Below are 20,976 nucleotides of genomic sequence, written 5' to 3' on the forward strand. Positions count from 1 at the left end.
GGAATACTCTCTTTCAAATTCTAAAGGTGGCATGGGTAAAATACAGGGAGCGAAAGGCTATTTACAATTTGTACAGAAACCAGATGGCAGTTATAAGAGTCGAGGGACATGAAAGGGAAGCAGTGGTTGGGAAGGCAGTAAGACGGGGTTGTAGCCTCTCCCCGATGTTATTCAATCTGTATATTGAGCAAGCAGTAAAGGAAACAAAAGAAAAATTCGGAATAGGTATTAAAATCCATGGAGAAGAAATAAAAACTTTGAGGTTCGCCGATGACATTGTAATTCTGTCAGAGACAGCAAAGGACTTGGAAGAGCAGTTGAACGGAATGGATGGTGTCTTGAAGGGAGGATATAAGATGAACATCAACAAAAGCAAAACGAGGATAATGGAATGTAGTCGAATTAAGTCGGGTGATGTTGAGGGTATTAGATTAGGAAATGAGACACTTAAAGTAGTAAAGGAGTTTTGCTATTTGGGGAGCAAAATAACTGACGATGGTCGAAGTAGAGAGGATATAAAATGTAGACTGGCAATGGCAAGGAAATCGTTTCTGAAGAAGAGAAATTTGTTAACATCGAGTATAGATTTAAGTGTCAGGAAGTCTTTTCTGAAAGTATTTGTATGGAGTGTAGCCATGTATGGAAGTGAAACATGGACGATAAATAGTTTGGACAAGAAGAGAATAGAAGCTTTCGAAATGTGGTGCTACAGAAGAATGCTGAAGATTAGATGGGTAGATCATATAACTAATGAGGAGGTACTGAATAGGATTGGGGAGAAGAGGAGTTTGTGGCACAACTTGACCAGAAGAAGGGATCGGTTGGTAGGACATGTTCTGAGGCATCAAGGGATCACCAATTTAGTACTGGAGGGCAGCGTGGAGGGTAAAAATCGTAGGGGGAGACCAAGAGATGCATACACTAAGCAGATTCAGAAGGATGTAGGTTGCAGTAGGTACTGGGAGATGAAGAAGCTTGCACAGGATAGAGTAGCATGGAGAGCTGCATCAAACCAGTCTCAGGACTGAAGACCACAACAACAACAACATGAGGAGTATGCCGAAAGAATGAGAATCGGAAAAAGTTAAACTACTACTAAGGAACAGATGCTGCGGAGGAGAATTCAACTATACGTTCTTTTATCAAAAGGAGGATGTTGAAAACAACTGTAGTCAACTCGTAGTTCGTTGTTCCTCTGATTTTATATCTTCACTGAAGGCTATCAGCTTTTGTTCTCAAGTGAGGCTGTATAATTCACTCATTTAGTCGAGGTCTCTTGCATCATTCTGTGCTATGGTGAGGTAAGGAGTAATGGCAGAGTGCTCGGTTCATCTACGACAGGGCCGGCCAAACGCTGCACAGTGTGCAGACGTACGGTAGTGCTGCACATGTGCGCACGTGCGCGACAGCGAGTGACAGCGACATCTGTTATTATACATGTGTCCTAAATGAACGGCGGTGGCTCCACTTCCCTGTTTATGTGGTACAAGCAAGAGCGCAACATACCCAGTCTCGTTTACCCCTGGTAACCGTAACCTTAACAGAGAAGTACTGAGAAATGGCAAGTACTGTGAAAAAGCAAAGGACGGGAGATCTATGTTCTCAGTCGTTTAAAAATGACTGGGAACTGCAATTCTTTTTTGTAGCCGTTGGTGAAAACTCACAGTGTTTGCTGTGCCGCCGAATAACAGGGGGCCAGCGTAAGTTTTCAATTGAAAGACAGTGTAATACACATCACAAAGACGAGTATAGTGTACTCAACAGTGAAGAATGGGAAGCAAAATTAAATGTCCTTAAGAAAATGGATGAGACACATCAACTCGATTATCGTTTCTCATGACCAGTGATAAACTTGTTTGGATTTATTCATTTCATAATTAAAAATTATTGTTTACTATCTGTGCATTGTTGCCCCATTCTTCTCCATGTCACATTATTATCATTAAAGTTGGTCATTAAACCGATTGTTCCAATGTATACTTACATTTAGGGTTCTTTTTTTTAATGTGTGAAGGGCTACGCTTAGCTGAAGTCGATAAAACATAACATTCATCTACTTGTCGATTATTATGCAGATTTCAGACGGAGCTGATGAAAGATATAGCAATAATGGTACTGAACTAACAGGTGATCATCGAGAGGTCTGCGGTTATCATTCTGTTCAGAGGTCAGTGAGACAGAAGTTATGTGGGTGTAGCTGAGGGCACCGAGAATTAGTTATAGGAAACCTTGCATTAGTTTAATGTTATTTGAAATCATGAATAAGGTTCGTTGGAAGTCGCTACGTGCCCTCTTTCTTAAATACTAGATCAAAAACGTTACGCGTAGTTACGTGCCGTCATTCAAGCTGCCTTAATAAAAACCCACGGTTGTTAACTGTATTATTTGTCTTACTGGGTTAAACTGTTAACATAAAAGTAGACGTCTCAATGAGTAGACTGTGACAGTACTTTAAATGTTTTAATACGCGAAATACCTTCCCATGGTTGGCTTGCAAGCTGTGGAAAAAGCACTAGAATGCGCCGGTACAGAGAATGCCAGCAAGTGGATAAAGCGACATCTGTGCGTAGAAACATGCACTACATGAACGCTGACGGCTGCGGCGTATATACTGTGACTGGAAGTTGCACACGTGCAGGAGCACCGCACGCGTGCAGAATTTCTGGCCGGCCCTGATCTACAAGTTTCAGCTTCCGCCCACAAGGCATCCATATACGGTATCTTCGCTGCACTTAAGCGACGAGGGAAATGGGAGTTATACTTTTGAACATGTCTGTTGTAACGTGACACATCGAATTCAGAGTACGCTCTGACAGACTGGTTTAGTGATGTTCCTGAGCCAAAATGTGCGCTACTGTACATGATATGCACCCGCGTCACTTGGTTGCGTCATTTGTGAAACTTATTATTATAGCATATCAGTGTACAACCTAGAAAAGGTCCGTGCGCTAGGGCCATCTTATTTCATTTCTCATACCAGTAAATGCAGTAGATCTTCTACAGAACGCCTATGACACTTCCGCACACACACTGTTCACCCACGTGTAATAGCTAATACAGTATATCTCAAATGTTAAAGGTTTCCTATTGAATTTTTTGCCAGCAAAGTTGGATAAGTGGAGGGCAGCGCAATTATAATTGATTTAATAAAATAATTTGATTGTGTAGGATGCGCTATAACTTTGGATAGGTCGAAGCTAATTGTGGTAAAATCAAAAGAAAGTTAATACAATGGCCAGAAAATAGGAATCAAAATGTAATCCTCCAGTGTCAGTAAATAGAAGGTGGATTTGATTGTGACTGAAGTGATGCCATATGGAGGTACCATAAGGTTCTTCACCGAGTTCTTTGGCTTTCTGTTTACATATTTCAATGATCTGCCACTAAACTTGGCAGAAAATTCGACAGTTTTCCCCATGAACCATGGGCCTTGCCGTTGGTGGGGAGGCTTGCGTGCCTCAGCGATACAGATAGCCGTACCGTAGGTACAACCACAACGGAGGGGTATCTGTTGAGAGGCCAGACAAACGTGTCGTTCCTGAAGAGGGGCAGCAGCCTTTTCAGTAGTTGGAAGGGCAACAGTCTGGATGATTGACTGATCTGGCCTTGTAACAATAACCAAAACGGCCTTGCTGTGCTGGTACTGCGAACGGCTGAAAGCAAGGGCAAACTACGACCGTAATTTTTCCCGAGGGCATGCAGCTTTACTGTATGATTAAATGATGATGGCGTCCTCTTGGGTAAAATATTCCGGAGGTAAAATAGTCCCCCATTCGGATCTCCGGTCGGGGACTACTCAAGAGGCTGTCGTTATCAGGAGAAAGGAAACTGGCGTTCTACGGATCGGAGCGTGGAATGTCAGGTCCCTTAATCGTGCAGGTAGGTTAGAAAATTTCAAAAGGGAAATGGATTGGTTAAAGTTAGATATAGTGGGAATTAGTGAAGTTCGGTGGCAGGAGGAACAAGACTTCTGGTCAGGTGACTACAGGGTTATAAACACAAAGTCAAATAGAGGTAATGCAGGAGTAGGTTTAATAATGAATAGGAAAATAGGAACGCGGGTAAGCTACTACAAACAGCTTAGTGAAAGCATTATTGTGGCCAAGATAGATACGAAGCCCACACCTACTACAGTAGTACAAGTTTATATGCCAACTAGCTCTGCAGATGACGAAGACATTGTAGAAATGTATGATGAAATAAAAGAAATTATTCAGATAGTGAAGGGAGACGAAAATTTAATAGTCATGGGAGACTGGAATTCGAGTGTAGGAAAAGGGAGAGAAGGAAACGTAGTAGGTGAATATGGATTGGGGCTAAGAAATGAATGAGGAAGCGGCCTGGTAGAATTTTGCACAGAGCACAACTTAATCATAGCTAACACTTGGTTTAAAAATCATGATAGAAGGTTGTATGCATGGAAGAGCCTTGGAGATACTAAAAGGTATCAGATAGATTATATAATGGTAAGACAGAGATTTAGGAACAAGGTTTAAAATTGCAAGACATTTCCAGGGGCAGATGTGGATTCTGACCACAATCTATTGGTTATGACCTGTAGATTAAAACTGAAGAAACTGCAAAAAGGTGGGAATTTAAGGAGATGGGACCTGGATAAACTGAAAGAACCAGAGGTTGTACAGAGTTTCAGGGAGAGCATAAGGGAACAATTGACAGGAATGGGGGAAAGAAATACAGTAGAAGAAGAATGGGTAGCTTTGAGGGATGAAGTAGTGAAGGCAGCAGAGGGTCAAGTAGGTAAAAAGACGAGGGCTAGTAGAAATCCTTGGGTAACAGAAGAAATATTGAATTTAATTGATGAAAGGAGAAAATATAAAAATGCAGTAAATGAAGCAGGCAAAAAGGAATACAAACGTCTCAAAAATGAGGTCCACAGGAAGCGCAAAATGGCTAAGCAGGGATGGCTAGAGGACAAATGTAAGGATGTAGAGGCTTGTCTCACTAGGGGTAAGATAGATACTGCCTACAGGAAAATTAAAGAGACCTTTGGAGATAAGAGAACCACTCGTATGAACATCAAGAGCTCAGATGGCAACCCAGTTCTAAGCAAAGAAGGGAAGGCAGAAAGGTGGAAGGAGTATATAGACGGTTTATACAAGGGCGATGTACTTGAGGTCAATATTATGGAAATGGAAGAGGATGTAGATGAAGATGAAATGGGAGATACGATACTGCGTGAAGAGTTTGACAGAGCACTGAAAGACCTGAGTCGAAACAAGGCCCCCGGAGTAGAGAACATTCCATTGGAACTACTGACGGTCTTGGGAGAGCCAGTCCAGACAAAACTCTACCATCTGGTGAGCAAGATGTATGAGACAGGCGAAATACCCTCAGACTTCAAGAAGACTATAATAATTCCAATCCCAAAGAAAGCAGGTGTTGACAGATGTGAGAATTACCGAACAATTAGTTTAATAAGCCACAGTTGCAAAATACTAACACGAATTCTTTACAGACGAATGGAAAAACTAGTAGAAGCCGACCTCGGGGAAGATCAGTTTGGATTCCGTAGAAATACTGGAACACGTGAGGCAATACTGACCTTACGACTTATCTTAGAAGAAAGATTAAGGAAAGGCAAACCTACGTTTCTAGCATTTGTAGACTTAGAGAAAGCTTTTGACAATGTTGACTGGAATACTCTCTTTCAAATTCTAAAGGTGGCAGGGGTAAAATACAGGGAGCGAAAGGCTATTTACAATTTGTACAGAAACCAGATAGCAGTTATAAGAGTGGAGGGACATGAAAGGGAAGCAGTGGTTGGGAAGGGAGTAAGACAGGGTTGTAGCCTCTCCCTGATGTTATTCAATCTGTATATTGACTAAGCAGTAAAGGAAAAAAAAGAAAAATTCGGAGTAGGTATTAAAATCCATGGAGAAGAAATAAAAACTTTGAGGTTCGCCGATGACATTGTAATTCTGTCAGAGACAGCAAAGGACTTGGAAGAGCAGTTGAACGGAATGGATGGTGTCTTGAAGGGAGGATATAAGATGAACATCAACAAAAGCAAAACGAGGATAATGGAGTGTAGTCGAATTAAGTAGGGTGATGTTGAGGGTATTAGATTAGGAAATGAGACACTTAAAGTAGTAAAGGAGTTTTGCTATTTGGGGAGGAAAATAACTGATGATGGTCGAAGTAGAGAGGATATAAAATGTAGATTGGCAATGGCAAGGAAATCGTTTCTGAAGAAGAGAAATTTGTTAACATCGAGTATAGATTTAAGTGTCAGGAAGTCTTTTCTGAAAGTATTTGTATGGAATGTAGCCATGTAAGGAAGTGAAACATGGACGATAAATAGTTTGGACAAGAAGAGAATAGAAGCTTTCGAAATGTGTTGCTACAGAAGAATGCTGAAGATTAGATTGGTAGATCACATAACTAATGAGGAGGTTCTGAATAGGATTGGGGAGAAGAGGAGTTTGTGGCACAACTTGACCAGAAGAAGGGATGGGTTGGTAGGACATGTTCTTAGTCATCAAGGGATAACCAATTTAGTATTGGAGGGCAGCGTGGAGGGTAAAAATCGTAGGGGGAGACCAAGTGATGCATACACTAAGCAGATTCAGAAGGATGTAGGTTGCAGTAGGTACTGGGAGATGAAGAAGCTTGCACAGGATAGAGTAGCATGGAGAGCTGCATCAAACCAGTCTCAGGACTGAAGACCACAACAAGAACAACAACAACACTCTATTTTTAAGTAACACTGTTGTAATTCTTACCGACAGAAAACTTAATGTAAATGAACTAACAAGTATCGGATTAAGGTGGCAGTGGTTCGTGATGTACAGAAAATGGGACTGAAGCTCAACTGAAACAAAACACAGTGCATATTGCAACTCACAAGGAACTGTCATAGAAACGAAATTTTACTGTCTGTAGTTGCTCAAATGTTCGTTGAATATGAACATTTGAATTTCTTAGGAGTGAAAGTAGATGAAAAGATTTCTTGGAAATAGCACATCCATGATCTTATGTAGAGACTAAATGCTGCTATCTTTAGTGTGAGGACAACTTCCATAGTCGCTGACAGTTAAATCTGATAGCTCGTATACTTGGCATACTTTAACAGCACTGCGTCGCATTTTGGGATTACTCTGTCCGTCCTTAAAGAAAACTGGTAGCCCAGGAAAGGACAGTCAGAATGATCAGCCAACGCCAGCTTTCAAGCGTCATGTAGGCTGCCCTTGAAGCTTCCCGAAACTCTGAATTTTTTTTCCCCTATCTGATCCTATACAATGCGGAATTGAACACTAGATGTCACGAGAGACGAACCCGTGATTGGGGAGGGGGGGGGGTGTACTGTGTTGTAAGTAATGAAGCAGTCACAGCAGAATAGGTCGGTCAGGAGAGGTGAGTGATCTCAAATGTCGCCTCGTCTTTGGTTGTCAGCTGAGTACTAGATCTATCAGAGGAATCTCAAGCTTTCTAAAGCTCCCCAGGCCGACATATGATGACGTGGCTATGAAGTGGAAACCTGAAGGATGCTATTTCAGCATTCCAGCTAGTACAGTGACAATGTATATGGTGTTAACAAGCTTAGGGTATAATGAACGAGTAGCTCTTCATGAGCCAGAGATTACTACAGTTAGTGCTAAGCCGTTCTTGCGATGGTGTAATGAGCAATGCTACTGGACATTGGATGACTGGAAACGAGTCGTTTGGAGTTATAAGCCATGTTAAATCCTGTAGCGATCCGATGGAAGTGTTTGGACTTGACGAGCGCCTGGATAACGTCACCTGCCACCATGTGTAGTGCCTACAGTGAAATTTGGAGGAGGTGATGTTAAGTTATGGGGCTGTTTCTTTTCGGTCGGGTGTGGTACCCGAATCGCGAGAAATGTTGAAGGATACGAGCGAATTTTACAGCATTGTGTATTGCGTACGGTAGACGAAAAGATCGGACACGACGATGCTTTTTATCGCAATGACAATATACCCCTTCGTAAGGTAACAACTGCGAGGCAATGGTTCGTAAACAACAACGTTCTTGAAAACGACTGGCCCAACCCAGTGAAACACCTATACGATGAGTGGGAACGGCTACTTCGCTCCAGACTCCAGGGTCCAACATCAGTACCTCTTATAGTTTCGCCTTCTGAGAAACAATAGGCTGCCATTCCCCACAGACATTCCAACAACTAACTGCAAGTATTTCCAGCAGAGCTCAAGCCACCATGCAGCTAAATGGTGAACACATCCCATTTTAATGTCCACAAATAGCTATCAGGATACTTTGGATCAGACAGTTACATATGAGTTTTTGTATGTCCCTACTCTTGACTGGAGGTCTTGGAGAGCACTATTATAAGAAAATGAAACGCGTACAGCCGTCCGTATGATATTTATTGTGTAGCTGCCAGTTTCGGGGCGTCAATGGCCCCTCTTCAGGCCGTAGTTGATGCTGAAGGGGTTATCACGATCCATATACACTCTCTGATCAAAAGTATCCCAACACCTCCAAAAACATATTTTTTTTTCATATTAGGTGCACTGTGCTGCCACCTACTGACACGTACTCCATATCAGTGACCTCAATAGTCATTAGACATCGTGAGAGAGCAGAATGGGGCTCTCCGCAGAACACACGGACTTTGAAAGTGGTCAGGTGATTGGGTGCCACTTGTGTCACACGTCTCTATGCCAGATTTCCACACTCATAAACATCCATATGTCCACTGTTTCCGATGTAATGGTTAAGTGAAAAAGTGAAGGGTCATGAACAGCACAAAAGCTAACAGGCCGACCTCGTCTGTCGACTGACAGAAACTGCTGACAGTTGAAAAGGGTCATAATGTGTAATAGGCAGGCATCTATAAAGACCATCACACAGAAATTCAAAACTGCATCATAATTAACTGCAAGCACTATGACAATTGGACGCGAGGTGAGAAAACTACGATTTCATGGTCGAGCGGCTGCTCATAAGCCGCATATCACGCCGGTAAATGCCAAACGAAGTCTCGCTTAGTGTAAAGAGCGTAAACAATGGACGACTTGAAAAGGAACTAAAAAATGTTGTAATTCAATCACAAAGATACAAGAAGAAAATTTGTTCGACTGTCATACCAGAGGAATAATCTAAAAAACTTTTTTATCATTGAGAGACAAAGGACTAATTTCGAGATTCTTTTATTACTTCTAGTATTAACTACCTTTCTCTTCTGATGTGCTGGCTTAAAGACGTACTGTATAGTTTCATTTCTATGTGTGTGTTAAATGAAGGTGTTAAATGATGAAAAATGTGTTTTATAATTTCTGTCAAGATCAAGCCTAAATCCCGTACCAATGGAGTACAAATTATTCTGTTAATTCGAGAAGGCGACGATCTTTACTACGGCGCTGTTCAACAATAGAGGTACGTTATTGTGCTTACTGCTTTCCTTTGGTGGCCGCTACGATTAATTTCGATGTGTTTTTGCCGAGATATTCAGAACCTGCAATCTTCCTTTTCGTATAAAAATAGGAGTCCGATTGAAAAAGAAATATTCTTAAATTTAAATAATTGCAGTTCTTTTACCCAGGCCACGGAGAATGATAGAAAGTACGTGCCTCTATCCTGATTGTACGTTCGCAATCTCCGAGTTTGTTACGACGTAATTATTTCACATAAAAAAATTTGAGATAGATCTTTCTCATCAGATCACAACCACACGTACCCTCTGAATGTGTCTAGTCAGTCGTGCGCATTGTTCTAAAACTTTTCTGTTAATATTCTGTGGATGGCATATCCGCAATTAATTTTTGTTTATGCCGCATATCGCACTTCACGCGAAGTATTTATTACGCAAGTTTCAGGCTCCATTTAATGTCAAAAAATTCCGAAGTTCGGCTGACTAAGCAAACCGCTACAATAATTTCATATCTCTACAACTACAATAACAAAAAAAACAATAACAGAGAGGGAACGTTACAGTGGCGACCGAGTGCCATGACGATTATTTCAGTAAAAATCAGTAGAAATTTTAGTTGAAATATTTAAGCCATTTTTGCCATCCATTATTGCTATTACAACTCATTGTTTCTGTTGCATATTGCGCGAGGTGCGTACCAAAAAGAAAAACCCATAGAAGTTACCAATTTTTGAGAGAAAAGTGTTGGACCATTTAATGTTAATTCTTCTGACTACAAAAACGTCAGAAAAAAAAACGTAAGGTAAGAGCAGCAGCACTACTACGCTTTAGTTGAAAGTAAATGTGGGATTGTTTTTTTCATTTTTTCGACACCCACTGTGTAGAACGCAAAAAGTGCAATAGTTCATTTGCTGTTATATGTAAATGCATCACAAGATGGCGAAAAAATTTATTAATTGCGCGCGAAAAAGGAAAGAGTCATTTATAAGTCTTCTGTTTTGCCAGAGATATATTTTCCTACGTGCATTTCCACGGACGAGCGCAAAGCCATCTGTGATTTATTTACGTGTAGTATGAGCTGTAGTGATAGTGAAGTTCGGCTGCACGCTGTTCTGAGTTGTGAATCGGCATGGTGAAACTCAGATCTCAAACGAAAACCATGGATAGTTCGTCAGATGAGGAAACCATAGTCCAACCTTTACATAACCTTGAGGCAGAAAGTACTGCGAATACTGAAAACACAGTGGCAGCGACCGGCAGTGCTCAGTCGCAAGCGACGGGCGACAACGTGTCGACCACAGAAACAGACACGAATACTGACAATAAACAAGACCCAGTAGAACCAGACCTCATGCGCATGTTTAGAGAGATGCAGACGAATTTAATGTCACAGTTTGCAGCTCGTGTCACAGCTCAGATAGGTATTGTTAACACACGTGTAGAAAATGTTGCAGCACAGATGCACGCTCACACAGAAAATGTTGCAGCACAAATGCACGCTCACATAGAAAATGTTACAGCACAAATGCACACTCACACAGAAAATGTCACCACGCAGATAGATAATGTTGCAGCACAAATAGGCACTGTAATCCCGCCGCCTTGATCCCCCTCACCTCCTGGTGGCTCCTCTCCTCTCCCATCCCCGCCCCCTGCCACGCCTTCACTGTTGTGTCCCCCCTACCCTCCATCTCTACACCCTTCACCTCCTTTCCCAAGGTGGCTTCCATCAACTCCCCATCCTGGATGATGCCCTCTCTCCCTCCATTTATCCATCCTATCAACTCTGATCCTCCTCCTTTCCTCTGTCCTTTCCCTGGGCTCCCTCTCCCCCCCTTCCCTCCTCTTTGTTCCCCACATCCCCCCTCTCTGCCCCCTTCTCTCCCCTGAGTCCTTTTGCTTTTCCCTCCTCTGCCTCTTCTCATTCCCTCTCGCTTCTGCCCTGCCCCTCCCCCTTTTATGAGTCCTCTCCCTCCTTGGTTCCCCACCCCCTTTTCGTTTTTTCCTCTCCTCCCTCCTTGTTTCTCCCCCTCCTCCAGGTCCCCTCCCCCATCTGCCTTTGGCTCGGGAGTGCCATATTTGTGCCGCCATTTTCGTGCAGTGTTTTACAGTGTGTGTTTTTCCAGTTAGTGTTCCGTGTTGTGTCTTTTGGGAAGTGTAGCGAACAGCCATCATACTGTCGCTGGGTGTGATTTTTTTATCTCTTGCGAACAGAAACCGGACTGTCACTATGTTTTTTAATTGTGTGTCTACTATGTTACTTGGCTGATTCCTGTGTATTTTATCAACATTGCCAACCCCTTTTGCTTTCTGTTTTAACTTTCCGCATTTTTACGTCATTTTACACTTTAAGTCACCATTTTATCGCCTGTTTTTCCTTGTTTCTTTCTTCTTCCTTTTTTTAAAAAAAGTCTGTAGGCTGTAGAGCAGCGTACTAAGCTGCTGCCAGCCCGCCCCCTTGGGGGGGAATTGAAAATCAATAAAGAAAAAAAATGTACTGTAAATACGCATGTAGAAAATATTACGACACAAATGGACAAAATAGAAAATGACGTGAAGAACCTGACCGACATGCAAAACAACCTGACGACTCAACTGACCCAGTTAAGAAGAGAGATAGCGGATCAAGTGATGGAGGTAGTACGCGAAGATTTAAATTACATGAGTCAAGACATTGACAACTTGAAGTCCACAGTTAAGGATATGCCAGAACAGATCCTTACCTTAACCGAAAATTTTGAAGCTATGAGTTTACAGCAGACCGAGCTTAGTGTCAAAATGCAGGAGGCTGTAGACCAAGTTGATGACATGACGAAACAAGAAAAACAGCAGTTTGACGAATTTTTAGAGAAAAAGACAAACATATCAACCATACTTTAGAGACAGAACTAAAAAAAGCAATAACTCTTAGAACTAAAAAAAGCAATAACTCATACTGCAGAACAGGTGTACACTAACCAGAACACGTCCGTAACTAAACTACAAACTAGCTCAGTTACAAAAGACTCTGACACAGGACTTACCTGACTGAAAAAAACATGTAGACGAGCAGCGAAAGAGTAAACACCCTACACAGAACGAGAGAGAACAACATCCAGAAGAGGAATTTGATGACAGACGCACAGGTAAGAGTGACGATGCGGCAAACAGTTATCTTTATCCCGATGTACTCGTGTTTTCACCTAACCAAGGTCGTAACAGTAACCGACATTACCGCGACGAACGAGAGAGACACCAGACAACCGAACCAACATTGTCGGCTGTTCTGTTAGAGGAAAGCCTTATAAAACACAGGCAGTTCCAAGTGTTTATCCCAGAAAAAAAATCTGTCCACCCGGTAATTTTTATAAAGTAATTTAAGAATGTGTTGCCTAAGACCTGGTCTGAAAAGCAAAAAATACAGTATGTAACTGGATATATACAAGGCGATGGTGCCCTATGGGCAATGGAAATGTCGGAAAACTGTCAGACTTTAGAACAATTTGAAGGTGCATTTTTATCTAAGTATTGGTCACAAGGTGTACAAGAGAGATTAAGGAAAGCTTTGTTCAACCCGGAGCAATACAATCCGAAATTTGGATCACTACGGAAGTATTTTGAAAAATACTTAAATAAAACGCGGTTCTGGGACGAGCCCGTCAAACACACAGACGTACTGCGCATCCTGAAGGCAAAATTACCGTTCATTATCCGAGAAAAATTAGTACAAGTACCAGAGAGCAATCTCGAATATTTCCTATCTGTATTAGATTCTATCGATTTAATTAATGAGGATGTCAGGCAAAATCAAGCCCACCAAAACAATTTTCGTGGCAGCGGTAGCAACCAGCCTGCGCAGCGCCAGCCGTACTTCGGCGTCAACAATGTGGCGTGCGCGGCTGAGTCGCGACCGGCTTTTGTCGATCGCACCCCGACAGCACAGACGCCAGGCCCGAGTTCGGGAGGAAATTACGGCAACAGCTACAACCAGACCTACCATCCACAGTACAATAAAAAAAGAAAAAACGGTGATAGGAATTTTTCTGGTTTTTCCGATGACCGAAAACGTTACTGGAACAGAAATGGCAATAGGAACCATGGGGAAACAGTTACAATAATTTCCAACCTGAATTTAACCGCAACCACATGGGGGATCATCAAAGTAGGCAGTGGCAATATCCAGTTAACAGCCAAGCCTATCAATCTCAAACACTAGGTGACAATATGCCGCTAAACTCAGGGCAAAACCACGGCAGGAATACTCAGCTAAGGAACAACACGTCAGGGGTAAATATAATCGAAGTCACAAACGAAACACAAGCAGATGTGAACCGCAGTGCGTTAAACTAAGCATGGCCTCATTATGCTCCATAATCTTGGCCATAGATAGTCGTGGGGGCGATCCATACTGTCATGAAAGTAACTTATGATAAACAGCTACAAGGTGTTACCAGATTTACAATCAGGGAAAAGGTGTTACTCAAAACTCATGCGAAATCTTCCTTGTTAGCTAAGACAAACGCTAAGTGGCAAATAAAATATACTGGTCCGTACGTAATTGTACATGTTCCGCACGACGGATGTTATTTGCTTGCATACCCTCACATTGGCAAGATCAAAGGACTGTATGCACACAGAGACTGCCGGCCGCGGTGGTCTAGCGGTTCTAGGCACTCAGTCCGGAACCGCGGGACTGCTACGGTCGTAGGTTCGAACCCTGCCTCGGGCATGGATGTGTGTGATGTCCTTAGGTTAGTTAGGTTTATGTAGTTGTAAGTTCTAGGGGACTGATGACCGCAGATGTTAAGTCCCACAGTGCTCAGAGTAGTGGTGAGCAGGAAATCGCGTATCTGTTAGAAATCACAGTGACTGAGAAGTCACAGATATCGCAGTAGCAACTTTACAGAATCTAACTGCGATTTCAGTCACAGTTAGCAGTCGCAAGTAGTATTTCACATTCAAAGACGTGAGCCATCTATTGGTTGAATTTAGCACTGCTTTCTGCGATTTCAGTGACAAGTCGCAACTAAGAGTCGCAAGTAGCAACTAGAAAGCGCGGTTAACAGTGCCATCTGTTGGCCAAAGTTCGTACTACGTCCATCTCTACGATACGGTATCGAGCCTAACTGCGATTTCCGTGACAAGTCGCAACTAAGTGTCGCAAGTAGCAACTAAAAAGCGCAGTTAGCACTGCCATCTGTTGAGCAAAGTTCATACTACGCTATTCGCTACCGAGTCAAACTGCGATTTCTGTGACAAATCGCAACTAAGAGTCGCAAGTAGCAACTAAAAAGCGCAGTTAACATATTTTTGCTAGTGTCATCTGTTGACCGACGTACGTACTTCGTTATGAGAGCCTTGTGCCTCACGAGATCGATGTGCTGGGTGTGCATATGAAGGGCTTATTTCAATAGTGGTACAAGTCCATTTTTGTTCATTTTGAGATACAGAGTCGTAAAGTTAAATGAGCGCTGGAAAATCTGCAGTTGAGATACCAGAAATATTCAAGCATATGGCTTCTTGCTAGAGATGAACCTTTATTTATGTTTGTTTGGATCACTAATTTCAGAAGCATTATAGACAGAAAAGTGGAGGTAATGGACTTGTACCACTATTGAAATAATCCCTTCATATTATATGACGACATGCACATTCAGCATCAGTTATGGTTAAATACTGCTGTGACTCTGAATGTATTATATTAATAAGAAGCAACATTGCCTTTTTCTCCTGAACATATCAAGTAACGTAACAAATGTGTTTGATTCTGCTTCCAATATGACAGTTTTGGTTAATACTCCACATGCCTACTGGACTTTGCAATGCTAACACAGCAGAACTCAGATATCTGTATAAGTGTAGAGAAATGAAAACAGCCATATGAATGCCTCACTTTTGTTCCGACACAGTTCAAGACTCGGGAGAAAAGTTTTACATCTGGTGTTCTACATGGCAACTTCACACACAAGAACTTTTTGCTGACAGTACTACCACCTACATAAGTAAGCTTTTCCTGTGTTATTTTCAAGTAATGCACTTAAGCTATTCCTGATTTAACTGGAAGATCTGTACTTCCCACTTTCATATCAACAGCCTCAAAATGCATATTGTAGACTTCGGGATATGTTACAGGTCAGTGTCACACCAAGATTGTGGAGAAAAGGGGGGGGGGGGCGGCATGTCACTCTCCAACAAGTGTTTACCAATAAGTAAGTGGCGGAAAATTATGGGTATAGGACGGTTTAACATGTGGAAAATGAGATTTTTATTATTCACTCACTGTATTTGACATTTATTATTCCTTTAAAATCGCACAACAACTTCAATAAAACACAGTTTAATCATTCACACACTTATTTCACAATTATTTTACTTTTAAACTGCAAATCCTCTAAGAGCTGTCTTGAATCTTCACGAGTCTCTCTCAACAGCCTTGATGTGGATAGATACGTACAGCAACCAGTAATCAGAGTCAGAACTGTGTCTGCAAAAACACAAGGATTATTAAAATATTGTTGCTGTCATTAATTCCTAGCAATATAATTGACAGAGTAGATTGCTAATATTTGCTATAATGAATATCACATTTGCAAGAACGATCTCACTGAAGTAATTAAGTCAATCGAAACGCTTAGAAACTAACCTCTCGTCTGACGAGAACGGTCTAAAGACGCAGTGGCAATTTCTCCAGATCTGTTGACAATGATATTTTGAGTTATCACTTTACTGATTGACTGAAATGTAGTTCAGGTACCTGTGAACATAACAATATGTTAGAATTCATTTTCTAAATACGAACTATTACGGTACTGTACGGCTACTTACATATTAATTACACTATTAATATATTCACAGTTGTTTCTTTAATACAAAATTAAAGCCAACGGAAGAAAAAACGTAAAACATACTTGCCAATGACAGTTTTGTTGAGATGCAATTTTCTGTGTTGACAGATGTAACTTCTTCATACGGTGGTAAGTCGCAGAAATCGCAGGAATCACAGAAATCGCAGAAGTAGCAGAAGTCACAGAAATCGCAGAAGTAGCAGAAATCGCGGAAGTAGCAGAAATCGCAGAAATAGCAGTGGCGGAGGGATACACGACCTATGCTCCTTAACTGCGACTCTTAACTGCGACAAATCACAGTTAAGAACAACTGATACTGAAAAGCAGCATTCACAGAAATCACTGATATCGGAAAATCGCAGTTTAGCCCATCACTAGCTCAGAGCCATTTGAACCATTTGAACACAGAGACTTAAGAAAATTCTACTATAATTAAGTATCACACGCCATACCTATTAATGCAAACGTATAAAATAAGTTACCGTAAAAAAGAGAACGAACACCATTAGGATAAAGAAAGTACATCTTACGCAGCTAAGTGAATAAGAACTTTTCACTATTATTGTTTACATTTGTCAGTGAACGTGGACGCAAGACACAGGTAAGCTAGGACATACGCGTCAGTTGGTGACTAGCGATGTTTAACACGAAGAGTACTTGTAAGTTTTGACGGAATGTTTTTGTTTGGTCACAGTGGTATTTTAGTTTTAAGTTTATATACGGAGGTATCTGGAGCGAATCATTGGCACAGACCTCGGAACAATATAGATGTAAGTTATTTTATTTATGCCATTTGTGTATCAAAGCAATAAGGTACAGGGTAAGTTACAGAAAAATATTTGACTCCCTAAGGTACAAAGGATAAACGTGTGACGTAAGTACTCTATAGGTTACTGAGAAAGTATTGTGTGTTTTTGACGTATCCACACCACGAGGTTTCATCTATAAATATATCGCATGGAAAATGATGTTAATTTTTTTTGGATGCTGCAATTATAAAAATTATTTCTAGCTGTTAATGAAACTTTAGCGTACAATATATCATACGCACAGTAACCTAATCTAAGGAAAGTGGACCTAAAGATAGGATTCATGAATAACAACTTGTGTGATCGTACTGTCATACAGATAATTTTTTTTCAACTTTATATACATGTTTGAATGCAAGTACGATGTTGAGATACGATTAGTGAGTGTTAACTGAGGCAAACATAACACCGTCTCTGATAACAAAATAAAGGAGTATGTACAAGGTACGTTACAGTAAACCAACCAGCCGAAAAAAAATTGAGGTAACGCCGAAACAAACAATTATTTACAGGTGGCGCTCGGCGAGATACTGCGAGACTTCAATCGGCGGAGAAAAGCCACCAAGTTCCATTAATGTCACTATGACTGACGATTGACGAAATAAAACATTACCAAGATATATTATTTGTTTGTTTATGATGTCTGTACCATGCGTTGTTACAAACTTGGGTGGCGAAAGGATGAAAAAAAAATCCCCCCCCCCCCCCAATATAGTAATTCGAAGGTAGAAAAAGAACAGATTTTACCTCATTTGGAGACAACTTCTAAAAAACACTTATAGTGCGTTCATGTCCTAGTGTTGTCACTTCAATACATAAGTGCATCATAAACTTAGAAAGTGCGGTTGTTCTCAAGCGTGTTCTCCTATGCTGTATGAGATGCCAGGCAGTGTCGCGGCCGCGAAATGTGGTATTAGAGGCACGTACTCTCTGAGAACACAATCACCTACCAATTTATGAGAGAGAGGGTACGTTACAGACTGAACAGTGGAAATACTTTGTGTGTAGTGCCGAATCACGGTACACAATGTAGCGATCCGATGGCAGGTTGTGGCTATGGCGAATGCCCGGTGAACGTCATCTGCCAGCGTGTGTAGTGGCAACAGTAAAATTAGGAGGAGGTGGTGTTGCGCTGTGGTCGTGTTTCTCATGGAGGGGGCTTGCATCCCTTGTTGTTTTGCGTGGCACTATCACAGCACAGGCCTACATTGAGGTTTAAAGCACGTTCTTGCTTCCCACAGTTGAAAAGCCGCCGGCCGCTCTGGTGCGGTATCAGGTTCGAATTATGCCTCAGGCATGGATGTGTGTGATGTCCTTAGGTTCGTTAGGCTTAAGTAGTTCTACGTCTAGGGGACTGATCACCTCAGATGTTAAGTCCCATAGTGCTTAGAGCCATTATATTTTGTTTTTTAGCTGAAAAGCAATTTGGGGATGGCGATTGCATCTTTCAACACGATCGAGCACCTGTTCATAATGCACGGCCTGTGGCGGAGTGGTTACACGATAATAACATCCCTGTAATGGACTGGCCTGCACAAACTCCTTACCCGGATGCTATAGAACACCTATGGGATGTTTTGGAACGCCAGCTTTGTGCCCGGCCTCATCGACCGACAGTGATACCTCTCCTCAGTGTAGCAGTTCTTGAACAATGGGCTGACATTCCCCAGGAAACCTTCTAGCACTTGATTGAACGTATGCCTACGAGAGTGGGATCTGTCATCAAGGCTAGGGTGGGCCAACACTATATTGCATTCCAACATCACCGATGGAGGGCGCCACGAACTTGTAAGTCATATTCAGCCAGGTGTCCGGGTGCTTTTGATCACATAGTCTACATGCTGCATCAGTGGCCAACATAACTGATTTACGCAGACTATCTGTAACTGTGATGTCAGAAACTCAGGTTTATGGTTGGAATGCCGACATGACAGTTACAGATAGTCCGCGCAAACCAGCTCCGTTGGTTACTGTTGGAGCGTATATATTGATCGTGATAACCCCTTCAGCGCGGATTCGAGGGTTGGATTCCGTCTCTTCTTCATCGAAGACTTTCACTGCCTGGGCTACTCTCAGGGTGCATCTTCGACGTGGAAGATCCCCGCATTTTCCTTGCCGTGTCGTCTGCTCGCCGTCACTTCTGCTCGCCGTCCGGTCCTCCTCGCCGCCGCCGCCGCTTGCCGGTGCTCGCCGCCGCCGCCTGGTCGCCGCCTGCCGGTGCTCGCCGCCGCCGTTCGGTCGCCGCCTGCTGCAGCCGCCTGGTCGCCGCCGCCGCCGCCGCCTGGTCATCGCCGCCGCCGCCGCCGCCGCCTGGTCATCGCCGCTGCCGCCTGGTCATCGCCGCCGCCGCCGCCGCCGCACCGCCGCCGCCGCCGCCGCCGCCGCCCTTCTCGCGCGCCGCCACCTTGTCCCAGCCCACCACCACTATCATTTTCACCTCTCCCTCCGCTGCTCCAACCACCATCACATGGAGCTCATCCTCCACCCCCCTTCCCGTCCTTCCTTCTCTCCCTGTCCACCCCACCCCTGCGCCACTTTCGGTTGTAAGCACCCCCAACTCCTCCTCCCCTACCACTGTCGCCCCATCGACAGCTACTGACTTTACGCCACTCCCTGCACCGCCTCCGACGGGCTCCAAGCCAGCACGGATTTCGGCTCGACGTTCCACAGTCTCTGTGACACCCACGCCCCCTCCGTCTGCGTCATCTGCTGCTCAGGGTGGTCCTTCCCCACCCCATCTCCCCTGCAAGCCGTCCCCCTGCCCCCTCTGCACCCGGTCGTGACCACGAAACCCTCAAAGCGCCCGAATATTGACCCTTCCCCCGAAATCTCCTCCAAAAAATCCCCCACTCCCCGTGACCCACCCACCCCCATGGACGCGGCTCCGACCCCCACCACGCCTGCCACCCAAACCTTTGTCCTCTCCAATCCTGACCCTCAATTCCTTGATGCCCGCTCCCTGACCCTTGCTATACGGACGTATTACCCCAATGCCCCCATCTCCCTTCTGATTCCTCGCAAGGACTCGGTCCTCATTAAATCCCCCAATGCTTCCTTCCACACCGATCTCCTCTCCCGCAAACCCCCTAAACCAATTTGGCCAACGTGCAACCCTCACCCCCTACCACACCCCATCCTCTCCCCGTCAACCTCAACCTCCCCGACGTCCGCCAACCTTCACCACTGTGATCACAAAGCTTAGCCCCGTGATCACGGTGGCTGACGTGTTGGCAGAACTCAACTCCCGGCCCGACATTGAAATCCGCTCGGGCCGTCGCATCTTCAATGATGCCGGGCCGACTTTCCTCATGCGGATATTCACCGAATCCTCCTCCTCCATTGACCGCTTCCTCACCATGGGAGCCCTCATCTACAATCGCCATCATAAGGTGGACCCCTCCCGTTCCCCAGTCCAATCTTACCGCTGCCAACACTGTCTCACCTACAACGACCACGTTACCTCTGCCTGCAAGAACCCCCATACTTGTCCCCACTGCAACACTTCACACTTCCTCAAGAATTGCCCCAACCTCACCTCTCCCCCCTCCTGCAACACTTGCAATGAACCACTCTTCAAAGTGTAAAGCGAAACCTCCATCAGTCACCCCTGAGCTCACCGTCCCTGTCCGTCCTGTTGATGACCCCATCCACCCCAACAACTCGCTCCGCCCTCCCCCTACTGCTGAGGACATCATCCGTTTCACCACCATTGTGCTCCAAAACATACACCCCTTCCAGTGCTCGCACACTCTTTCCCAAATCGCCCTCGCTGCCCGCTCCATTTTACCACCTAAGCCACATACTCCCACAACCAGGCCCACTTCACCTTCACCCCCCTCACCACCCTCGTCTAACTCTCCCCTCCCATGATACACGACCCCTACCATCTCCTGTACCACAACATTCACCCACTGCCCACCCACAAACTCCTTTTCCTCCACACCCTCCGTCAGCACCGCGTGGATGCCT

Source organism: Schistocerca nitens, chromosome 7 (genome assembly GCF_023898315.1).
Source record: "Schistocerca nitens isolate TAMUIC-IGC-003100 chromosome 7, iqSchNite1.1, whole genome shotgun sequence".
Classification (NCBI taxonomy): domain Eukaryota; kingdom Metazoa; phylum Arthropoda; class Insecta; order Orthoptera; family Acrididae; genus Schistocerca; species Schistocerca nitens.